The 10463-nt window shown below is 38.0% G+C and overlaps 1 protein-coding gene across 1 annotated transcript in view; it reads left to right on the top strand.

Moving 5' to 3' along the window:
- LOC134220370 (uncharacterized) overlaps positions 1 to 9340 on the top strand; it is a 1038156-nt gene extending 1028816 nt beyond the window's left edge. The window contains exon 14 of the transcript XR_009981878.1: positions 7198 to 9340. The gene's annotated coding sequence lies outside the window, so the exon portion shown is untranslated. The remainder of the gene's footprint in view (positions 1 to 7197) is intronic.
- Positions 9341 to 10463: the final 1123 nt, after the last annotated feature.

The raw sequence follows: 10463 nt of genomic DNA on the forward strand, positions 1-10463 counted from the left end.
AGGTGTGGAAGCCTCCTTTCTACAGTCTCGGAAACCCACTTCCAAGAGGCTCAACTTCTTTCAAGAAGCTTGGAAGGCTACTTTGAAAAGTTTCAGAAACGTCATTTCAAGATGCTCAAAAATCTCTTTTCAATAGATTCGAAAGCACTCTTTAAGATAATCTTATGAACTACGCTTATTAACCTTTGCATCCCCAACCTCTTTTGTGCATCAAAATTTTGGTGATGTTCTTGCTCTTATTCATTCCATTTTTGACCGATTTGTTTGAAATTTTCAGACATAAACCAAAAATTATCATAGTTTCAGAAAATAGATCGATTGGACAAGTCGGTCGGTGGTTCCGGATTTATACGGGATCCCAGTGGAGTCTGTTGGTTGGCCAATTAGAACATTTTTTACTTTTATGTTTTTTATTCGTACCAATAAAGTCTTTTTATACCCGTATCGTGAAGAAAACTTATTTGCAATGCTTCTGAACGAATTAGGAAGCATGAAGCATGGCCACACTGGCACCAGTTCCGGGGCTCTAACTGGGAACATACATTAGAATACTTCGAAATGTGTCATGAGGCATATCAATCATCGGAATTTTTCGCCGAAAGATATTTTGAAACCATTTTTTTTTATTTCTACTATTGAGTTTGATCCTTTTGATCCAGCTGATCCAACCATTCCAGGACACCTGGAACCAATTCCGAAGATCTTGTGGAAGACTTGAATCCGGTTTTTGAAAAGAACATAGCATGCGACATATCAAACTTCATGGTTCACCATGGCAAAAGTGTAGGATAACATTTTTTAGACCTTGATTCTACTTCTGGTAACTTCCGGGAGAATCCGGAAGTCGATGGAAGCGGTTTTGAAATTTGTTTCATAAGTTCGTTACCAAAGCTGTTAGTTGCACGCACATTTCGACTTTTCAAAATCAGATCGAAAAAAACAATCATAGGTTTGCCTCTAATACAGTTTTGAACCTTATTGGTCAGGTTTCGGGCACCCGGAACCGGTTTCAGGGTAGACCTGTGCGCCGATTTTATTGACGGTGGGGTGATGAATAATTTTGAGTTTTTGGTGGCACCAATTCTTCCGGAAGTTACTTCAGCAATTCCTCTGGAAGCTCCTTCAGAAATTCTTCTGGAAGCTCCTTCAGGAGTTCCTTCGCAAGTTTTTCCAGGAATTCCTCCAGAATTTCTTTCAAGAATTCCTTCGGAAGTTCTTTCAGGAATACCTCCGGAATTCCCTTCAGCAATTGCTCCAAAAATTCCTTCAAGAATTCCTTCGGTAGTTCCTCCAGAACATCTTTCGAAAGTTTCTTCAGGAATACCTCCGACAGTTCCTTCATGAATACCACCGGAAGTTCCTCCAGGAATTCATCCGAAAATTCCTCCTGCAGTTCCTTTAGCAACTCCTCCGGAAGTTAATTCTTCCGGAAGTTTCTTCAAGAATTCTTCCGGAAGTTTTTTTCAGGAATTCCTCTAGAAGTTCCTCCGAAAGTTCCTTCAAGAATTTTTAAGGAAGTTCCTTCTGGAATACCTCCGGAAGCTCCTTCAAGAATACCTCCGGAAGTTCCTTCAGGAATTCCTCCGGATTTTCTTTCAGGAATTCATTTGAACTTCCTTTAGAAATTCCTCTAGAAGTTAATTTAGAAATTCCTCCAGAAGTTCCCTCAGAACATCCTCTGGGAGTTCCTTCAAGAATACCGACAAAAGTTCCTTCAGGAATTTCTCCCGAAGTTCCTTCAGAAATTCCTCTGAAAGTTCCTTCAGAAATTCATCTGGAAGTTTATTCAGCAAGTCCTCCGGAAGTTCCTTAAGCAATTTCTACGGAAGTTCCTACAGCAGTTACTCCAGTAGTTCCTTCAGAAGATACTTCAGGGATTCCTGAAGCAACTTCAGGTGCGATTTCTGAAGGAACTTCCGGAGGAATTCCTGACGGAACTGCCAGAAGAACTCCTGAACTTTCGGAGAAATTCTAGAAGGAACCTTTGGAGGAGTTCTTGAAGGAACTTCTGTAGGGATTGCTGAAGGAACTTCAGAAGGAATAGCTCAAGGATTCCTGGAATTCGAGGAATTCCTGGAGGAACTTCGGGAGGAATTCCTGGAGGAACTTCGGGAGGAATTCCTGGAGGAACTTCGGGAGGAATTCCTGGAGGAACTTCGGGAGGAATTCCTGGAGGAACTTCCGGAGGAATTCCTAGAGGAACTTCCGGAGGAATTCTTGGAGGAACTTCAGGAGGAGTTCCTGGAGGAACTTCCGGAATTATTCTTGGAGGAACTTCCGGAGGAATTTCTGGAGGAACTTTCGGAGGAATTGCTGAAGGAACTTCCAGAGGAATTCGTAGAGGAACTTCTCTAAGGTTAAAATACTATTATTCTTCCATTTACTTCCACTATTATCTTTTTTATGTATCAACAATCAGATACGCATTTCGTTTCCTACTTGGAAACTTCTTCAGTGTTTGTTATCGTTATTTGTTATCGTGTTTGATCGTCGATAACAAACACTGAAGTTTCCAAGTAGGAAACGAAATGCGTATCTGATTGTTGATACATAAAAAAGTTAATAGTGGAAGTAAATGGAAGAATAATAGTATTTTAACCTTGTAGCATTTCCCCTAAGACGCTCTAAAATAATTAATCATTAACTTCTCTAAGGATTCTTTTAGAAAATCCTCCTGAATTTCCTTCGGGAATTCCTACGGCAACACCTTCAGAAATTTCTCCAGGTATGCTATCAGAAATTCCATACCCTCGGTTTCAGAAATTCCGTCGGAATTTCTTTAAGAAATTCCCGAACGAATTCCTAAAGGAATATTCAAATGAATTTCCATAGCGTATAGGGGGACACGCCTTATCATCACGGTTTCCTGATGACGACTGACAACTTGTTCTTCTCGGAGGCATTCCTCCAACGTACCCGGATAAATGGCAACCGAAAAACGCGATTCCTCCAGAAGCTCCTCCAGGAATTCCTCCAAAAGTTCCTCCGGAAATTCTTCCGAAAGATTCTCCAGAAATTCCTCCAAAGGTTCCTCCAGGAATTCCTCCAGATGTTCCTCCAGGAATTCCTCCAGATGTTCCTCCAGGAATTCCTCTAGAAGTTCCTCCAGGAATTTCTCCGGAGGCTCCTCCAGGAATTGCTGCGAAAGTTCCTTTAGGAATTCCTCCAAAAGTTCCTCCAGGAATTGCTCCGGAAGTTCCTGCAGGAATTCATCCGGAAGTTCCTCCAGGAATTCCTCCGGAGAATCCTCCAGAAATTCCTCCGGAGGTTCCTCCTGGAATTGCTCCGAAAGTTTCTTCAGGAATTCTACAAAAGTTCCTCCAGGAATACATCTGGAAGAAAGAACTTCCAGAGGAATTCCTGGAGGAAATTCCGGAGGAACTCCTGGTGGAACTTCCAGAGGAACTTCTGGAGGAATTCCTGGAGGAACTTTCGAATGATTCCTAGAGGAACCTTCGGAGGAACTTCTGGAGGAATTCCTGGAGGAACCTTCGAAGGATTTCCCGGATGAACTTCTGGAGGAATTCCTGGAGGAAATTCTGAAGGAATTCCATTGTTCGGTTGCCATTTATCCGGGTACGTTGGAGGAATGCCTCCGAGAAGAACAAGTTGTCATCAGGAAGCCGTGATGATAAGGCGTGTCCCCCAATACGCTACGGAAATTCATTTGGAAATTTCTTTAGGAATTCGTTCGGAAATGTCTTAAAGAAATTCCGGCGGAATTACGGAAGCCGAGGGTATGGAATTTCTGATAGCATACCTGGAAGAATTTCTGAAGGTATTGCCGAAGGAATTCTCGAAGGAAATTCCGGAGGATTTTCTAGAAAAATCCTTAGACAAATTTTTAAAGGTATTTTTGGAAATGTTTTTGAAGGAATTTTTAAAAGTATTTCTAGATTCATTTGCGGAGGATTAAAAGAAAAGACAGGATTACCGTCTTCGACCAGAGGTCGCACAGACATTTAACATCTAGCATGTGCCAACGGACAGGATATTCACATAACAACCAATGGCACCCCCAAAACGCTTTTCAAAAAAATTCTCCTTACCGGGATGGAATCACCCACCCACAGCGCATGCATCTAGACGAATGACGTCGCTGACCACACGGCCAGGAAGCCCCCAAAGAAATTCCTTGATGAGAGGAAGGAAATTTATGAGGATTTTTTTTAGGAATTTCTAGATAACGTACTGACAGGATTCTTAAAATATATTCTGTAGAAATTCCTGAATCGATTTCCAAAGATTTCCAAAGGTATTCCTTAAAAAATTTCGGAAGGATTTCTCCTAAAGAAATTTCCGATGTATTGCCGATTTCACCAATTTGAAGAGTTATGTGTAGATTGTTATTTGCCCGCTTTTTTTAGACACTCACTCTTATTTCAGGTTGATCGGTTTTTGTTACTGAAATCAACCCATTGCTCGTTAGTCACATGTAAGCATGTACACTAAATCGATTCCCGCCATGATTTGAAGTCTATTTGTTTTTAGATTGAGCACTCACACACAAATAATATACACGGAAAGTCATTTTTTTTAGTGTATTGAGTGTGAGAGAAAGATGACTGTGAGAAAAAAATCTCGCAGAACTCTTATAAAGTGCAAAAAGCGCAATACAAATGAATTTTTATTTATATGGAGCGTAAGCTATTGACCGACCCCCCTCCCCCCAAAAGTGCTTACGTTATATGCGTACGGCCCCGAAGGAATTTCAAAAGGCATCTCCGAAGGTCTAAAGGAATTAGAGTTAGAGTTGCTAAAAAAAACTGTAGGAATGACCAAAAAAATTCCTAGAATAATTTTTGAAAGAATCTTTGGAGAAAGTTCTAAAGAAAGGAATCCCCAGGAAAGGAAGTCCCAAAGAATGTCCTACGAAATTTTTGCAGAAATTTAAGAATGTCGGAAACTCCTTCAGGATTTAATTTGGAAATTCCTTTCGCAAATACATTTACTAATTCTTTTAGCAATTCATTTGAAAATTTCCTTACGAATTATTCTGGAAAATTCTTCGGAAATTCCTTCAGGAATATCTACGGCAATCATTTTAGGAATAACTTCGAAAATTGATTTAAGAGCAATCATTCGGATTTTTTTTAGAAATTCCTCATTCCTCGAGAAGTCAAAATTATTTTCGGAAAAACCCTTCAAAATTTCTTCGAAAACTCCTCCAGAAGTTCCTTCGGAAATTCTTCTAAGTATTCCTTCAAGAGTTCCTTCACAAATTCTTTTTGGTATTTCTTCCGAATTTCTTTTAGAAATACTTTTGGAGGAATACCTAAATTGTTTTAGGAAAACCTTCCGATATTTCTTCAGAAGAAATTCTTTTATGAATTCCTTTGAAAATTGCTTTAGGAATTCCTCCCGAAATTGAATTTGGAACTCCTTCAATTTTATTTAATGAATTGCATCAGCAATTATTTCAACATTTTATTAAACAAATTCTTCCAATTTCTTAAAAAATACCTTCCAAAAATCTAGGAAAAAGATCTTGAAACTCCCTGGATATTACTTGGGAATTTCTTCGAAATTTTATCCAGGAATTCTTGTAGTATGCTTGAGATACCTGCTTGATTATAGGGACTCGAAAAAGAATTTATTTGCAGTAACTAACCGAATATAAAAATGTTCGCATTAACGATTGCGCCCTAACACCGGTTCTTAGTTTCGATGCAGAGTACACGAGCTTTGTTCGCCAGTGACAGGCGTACGTACAACAAAGAAAGTGGACGAGACCCATAAAAAAAGTGTGAGATGTTATGTGATTAGTGTTGCTTTTGAAAGAATGCTATCTATGCCGTTTTGTATTTGTCATTAAACGACTTTTCCCAATGTGTTTTAACAGTTAATGACAACAGGTGCTTCTCCGGGAGATTTTTCATACAGTCAATGATTTTTTTCTGCTTATTTCGGAGGCATTACAATTTGGCCGATTTCATCAGTGGAATGAACGGAATAAGTAACTTGGTAGGAAAGTATTTCCTGAAAATCAGGTCACACCTCAACGTCAATAAAATGAAGCGCAGGGAGCGACATTCTAATTTTCAGATTAAGTTTATTTTCGATAATTCTTTTTGAATCTTCCGAAGTTGGTAACTATTTTTTTTTTCAAATCTGCTTTAACACATATTGTTCAATCATTTGATTCTTTCCGAAACATTAAGAATCATTCAAAGTCTTTTTGAATAATTCTTAATATTTCAAATCATCCACTGTACAAAAACGACGGCATGAAAATATAGGGGAAGTGGGGGTAGCACGCCCATAGGGGTTAAAACGCGCCACCCCTGAATAAGGTTAAATATCCCCATTTTGATTATTTTCAATAGTCTATACGATAAAGCAATGAAAAATATTGCCATTGGATACATATATTTCATGATTTTCTCTAGTTATACATGAAAACTCGAAAAACGATTTTTGCGTGTTTTGATGCAATTCTAGCTCGGTGGAATTTAGTCTTTCTGTCGCTGTTATACATTGATAAATTAATAATTGAGCCATGAGCCATGCTGCTTACTCATGTTCTTTATGTTCCACACGAAATCGTCGTCAAAATGGTTTTAAAACGATTTTATGGGCCTTCAAACTTCTGAGGTCGGTGTGGGGCATTACGCCCATGCTCATTTCGTATGACCGAAACAGCTGAAACATTCGGTTAATTGCCTTAATGTAGGCAATTAAAATGAAAATCAGTACGATAAGCACATGCGCGTTTTAACCCATCCACTGGCGCATCTCACCCCGCATGGTTTCAAAATCATTTTTTTCGGGTGCTTTTTAAAAATCAAATTTCTGTGCAATAAAATGGACAATTAGATATCTGTTATCGGTAGTCAGTCGCAGATATGCTGTTCTTCAGTATGCGCTGATGAAAACTGGCTGAAATGGTGGTTTTCATTGATAAAAATGGCATTTTCCTTAACGTGGGCGTCCTACCCCCAGTTCCCCTAATTTATAAGTCAACTGATCAAAATCTAATTTAGGGCAGTTTCAAACCATGGAAAAACTGTCAATACGCAAGCATACTTGTCCATTGTGCTTGGCCCATAATAAAGTACCATTGGATCCGAAACGGTGTCTGAAGCGTTAGGTTTTAGAATTCGTAGAAGATTTAAATAGCTGGTTGATATCCTAAGAAACAAATTTATTCTTCCAGTATGATTCTTGATGTGTTTTTCTTCCATTCGGTTTTTTAAGGGGATCCAACATGCACTTTTCGACACAATCGAGACATCGACATAGAACAAAGAAGGTTTGAATATTTAACCAAAAATATTTTTTAAATAATTCGCGATGATTGCAAATACTGATCAGGAGAGAACATCGCCGTAAATTCAATCTCCGTGAGTGAATCAAATCACAGAGCTAAAATCGAATAAAACAATAATTCACACGTAATTATCATTAGAGCAACCCACATACTAGTGGTAATTATTCTCTAAATGCAAATTAATTAACCCCGCGGCACAACAGGCGTCGTTATTATTGTCATCAGTAGCGAAATATCACGCAGTTTGATGGACTCATGCTGTAGCTCTATATGGATAAAAAGCGCGAAACGGTGTACTACCGACACTGAATACCGATGCAAACCAATTGTACAGACCCAAATCTGACTAATAGCTCATTCACTTTTATGAGTAATAGGCGAAATCAATCAATGTCGAAAAAACACATAAACACATTGTTACGGGAACTCAGAACCTAATATATGTACTAAAGAGCGCTTGATTATAGTACGGCGGTAATCAGAATGGAAAAGCGGCAGAGAAAATTCATTGGGAACACTAAAACGATAAATGAAAAAGTAGCCGCGTCGGTATGCGAGTTGATGAGAAGGTAGTTATATTGTAGCTAATAAATCAATTCCCGTGTGTAAACCTCTCGTGTGGTGTTGAAGAACCCACGCAAACATGACTGGAAACGCATTGTGGTGTGACGTGACTGGTGATGTGATGTTATAATTCCGATAACCAAGCCATAAATTAAATTGCAATATTTGTATGTGTAATAAAGCTTGATGGTTTTGTGTGGTTGCGAAAAAAAACGGATCGATCCGATGGCACCCATATCTGTTCGATGTGTGACAATATGCAGCAACTGATGATAGTTTTGTAAGATAACCGCAAAATAATCCGCATTCACACTAGACTAGGTTAAGCAAACTAAATTTGACTCGTGCGCGTAAAAAAAACTGTAGCTTAAAACGTAACGAGAGAGTTTCACTGGTAGAACATAGAGTAAGTCAAATCTGATTGAAATTAGGACATAAGTTGTCTAAAATGGTAGCGAAACAAAATGAACAAAGCTCTTCGGGCCATATCATTGAAATGAACCAAAATCATATCCACCAAAAATATATCAAATAATGTCGAATGTCTTTTGTTGCACCCCATTCCCCAATTCAATTTCATCCGAGTTATTAAAGTGTCATATATCTATATGTTATTGAACAGTAACATAATCACAGAGAGACGGTAAAACTTCAAGTAAATCTCAAATCGTTTCTAAAACGTTTGAAGAATTCTCCGCGTGTCATCAATTTAAAAGGTTTTAACCTAAGTTAAGTTGTTATTTTAATTTTTAAATTTTATCACTGTTATTTATGCTCGAACTACGTATATATAAACATGAGTTTCATAATGCAGTCGATTATCTATTCACACCCCTCAGAAAATAAAAAAAAAATCATGACAACTACAGCTAAACTAGTCACCTTAAATCTTTGTTTCAATACCATTCCACTACTTCCTGACGAGCATCAAGAAACTTGAGGAAAAATATCTTTCAATGGCATCACTATTAGCAGGTAATCAATAATCAACCCATTCAGTATCAATCAACATCACATAACAGGAGAGAAAGAGATCAATAAAGGAAACAAAGGAACTGCATTTGTGAAGAATTTGGACAACATTTCAGTTTAATGAGAATATCAAAAAATTAGGGACGATTTGTATGAACAAACTCGAAACAAAAGAGTTAGGAAACAAATTGAAAAATCTCCAATATTATCACACGGAAGAGTCCCTACTTATAGCTGAGAAAGGACCCTGAATAAATCAAGTAAAATTAATCTACTCAAAAACTAAATGATACTAAAAGAAACTGCCGGTTTTGGAAGTTTTGTTTCTATTGTTGACAGAGGCGTTTTCTATATGAAATATTATGTCCAAATTTGGCTATGATAAAACAACAATAATTGTCAAATCACCTCGTCAATAGTAGGAATATACCTACCGGAGTCGTTTGTTTCCTTGACTAGCAAAAAAACATTACCGATATTATGGGCGGTTTAGATAAGTAACTAATAAAATTAGTTAACATTATTAAAAAATAACCCACACACATTTTCCTTGCGTTTGATGAAATATCACCATCCAAGTAACATCTAATTAAAAAGTCACAGCCATAGCAGGCTACGGATTGAAAGACAATTGTGTGCAATAAACAATAACAAGCAAAGTTGTATGTTCTCTACCCGAGCTAGACACGTGTTTAATTAACCGGAAAGTTTGTGATTATTACAATCCTTGCAGGCGCATCTACTGCCACAAGAACAAAAAACCGAGTAGAAAGTGGTGCATCCTATCGAACTGCACTGCAGATTGTCGGCTGGGGTTGTTCATATCGATAGGGGAAGAGGCCTCAAAACGCCTTTTGGGTATTCCCGTATTTAGCATGGCCGTAATAAAACTAGACCAAAAATTATGTAGGTTAGGCAAAAAAAAAGTGTCAAAATAAAAGATAGGAAGCTTGGAAAACCCGAATTTTTCCACATTTCGGCGAGACAAAACGCCCCATGGGGACTAACCTACAGTGTACTACGCGTCTCCACGCAGTGTCCATACCAGAATGCTGATTCGCGGACGCATGGTGCGTTGTTCCCAAAGAGCTGCTAGCTAGAAGGCGTTTTGACTCATATCACCACTTTTTTAAATGGTAATATTATCAATATTATTTAGATCTATTACAATTTTTAAATGCCATCAGCTTGCTGTACTGTTTAACTGTTGCATGAGGTAAAAATACCCATGAAAATCGTTACAGCTAAGACATTAAAGTAGTCTTTGCTTAGCTAGGGCATATTGCCCATCTTTCTCCTATAGAGAAAACATTCGACAGTGTGTAGCCAAGAAATTTAATTATGAAATTTAATTCAAATTGTAAAAGTACAAACAATCATATCAAAACCTCCATTGATTGCCGGTGCCATTTTGTAAAAAAAAAAACACACATTTTTCTTACGTTTGATGGAATATCACCGTCCAAGTATCATCTAATTAAAAAGTCACAACCATAGCAGGCTATACGGATTGAAAGACAATTGTGTGCAATAAACAATAACAAGCAAAGTTGCATGTTCTCTACGCGAGCTAGACGTGTTTAATTAACCGGAAAGTTTGTGATTATTACAATCCTTGCACTAGATGTGCCTGCCACGAGAACAAAAAAAGGAGTAG

The sequence above is a fragment of the Armigeres subalbatus genome, chromosome 3 (assembly GCF_024139115.2).
Source record: "Armigeres subalbatus isolate Guangzhou_Male chromosome 3, GZ_Asu_2, whole genome shotgun sequence".
Taxonomy (NCBI): Eukaryota; Metazoa; Arthropoda; class Insecta; order Diptera; family Culicidae; genus Armigeres; species Armigeres subalbatus.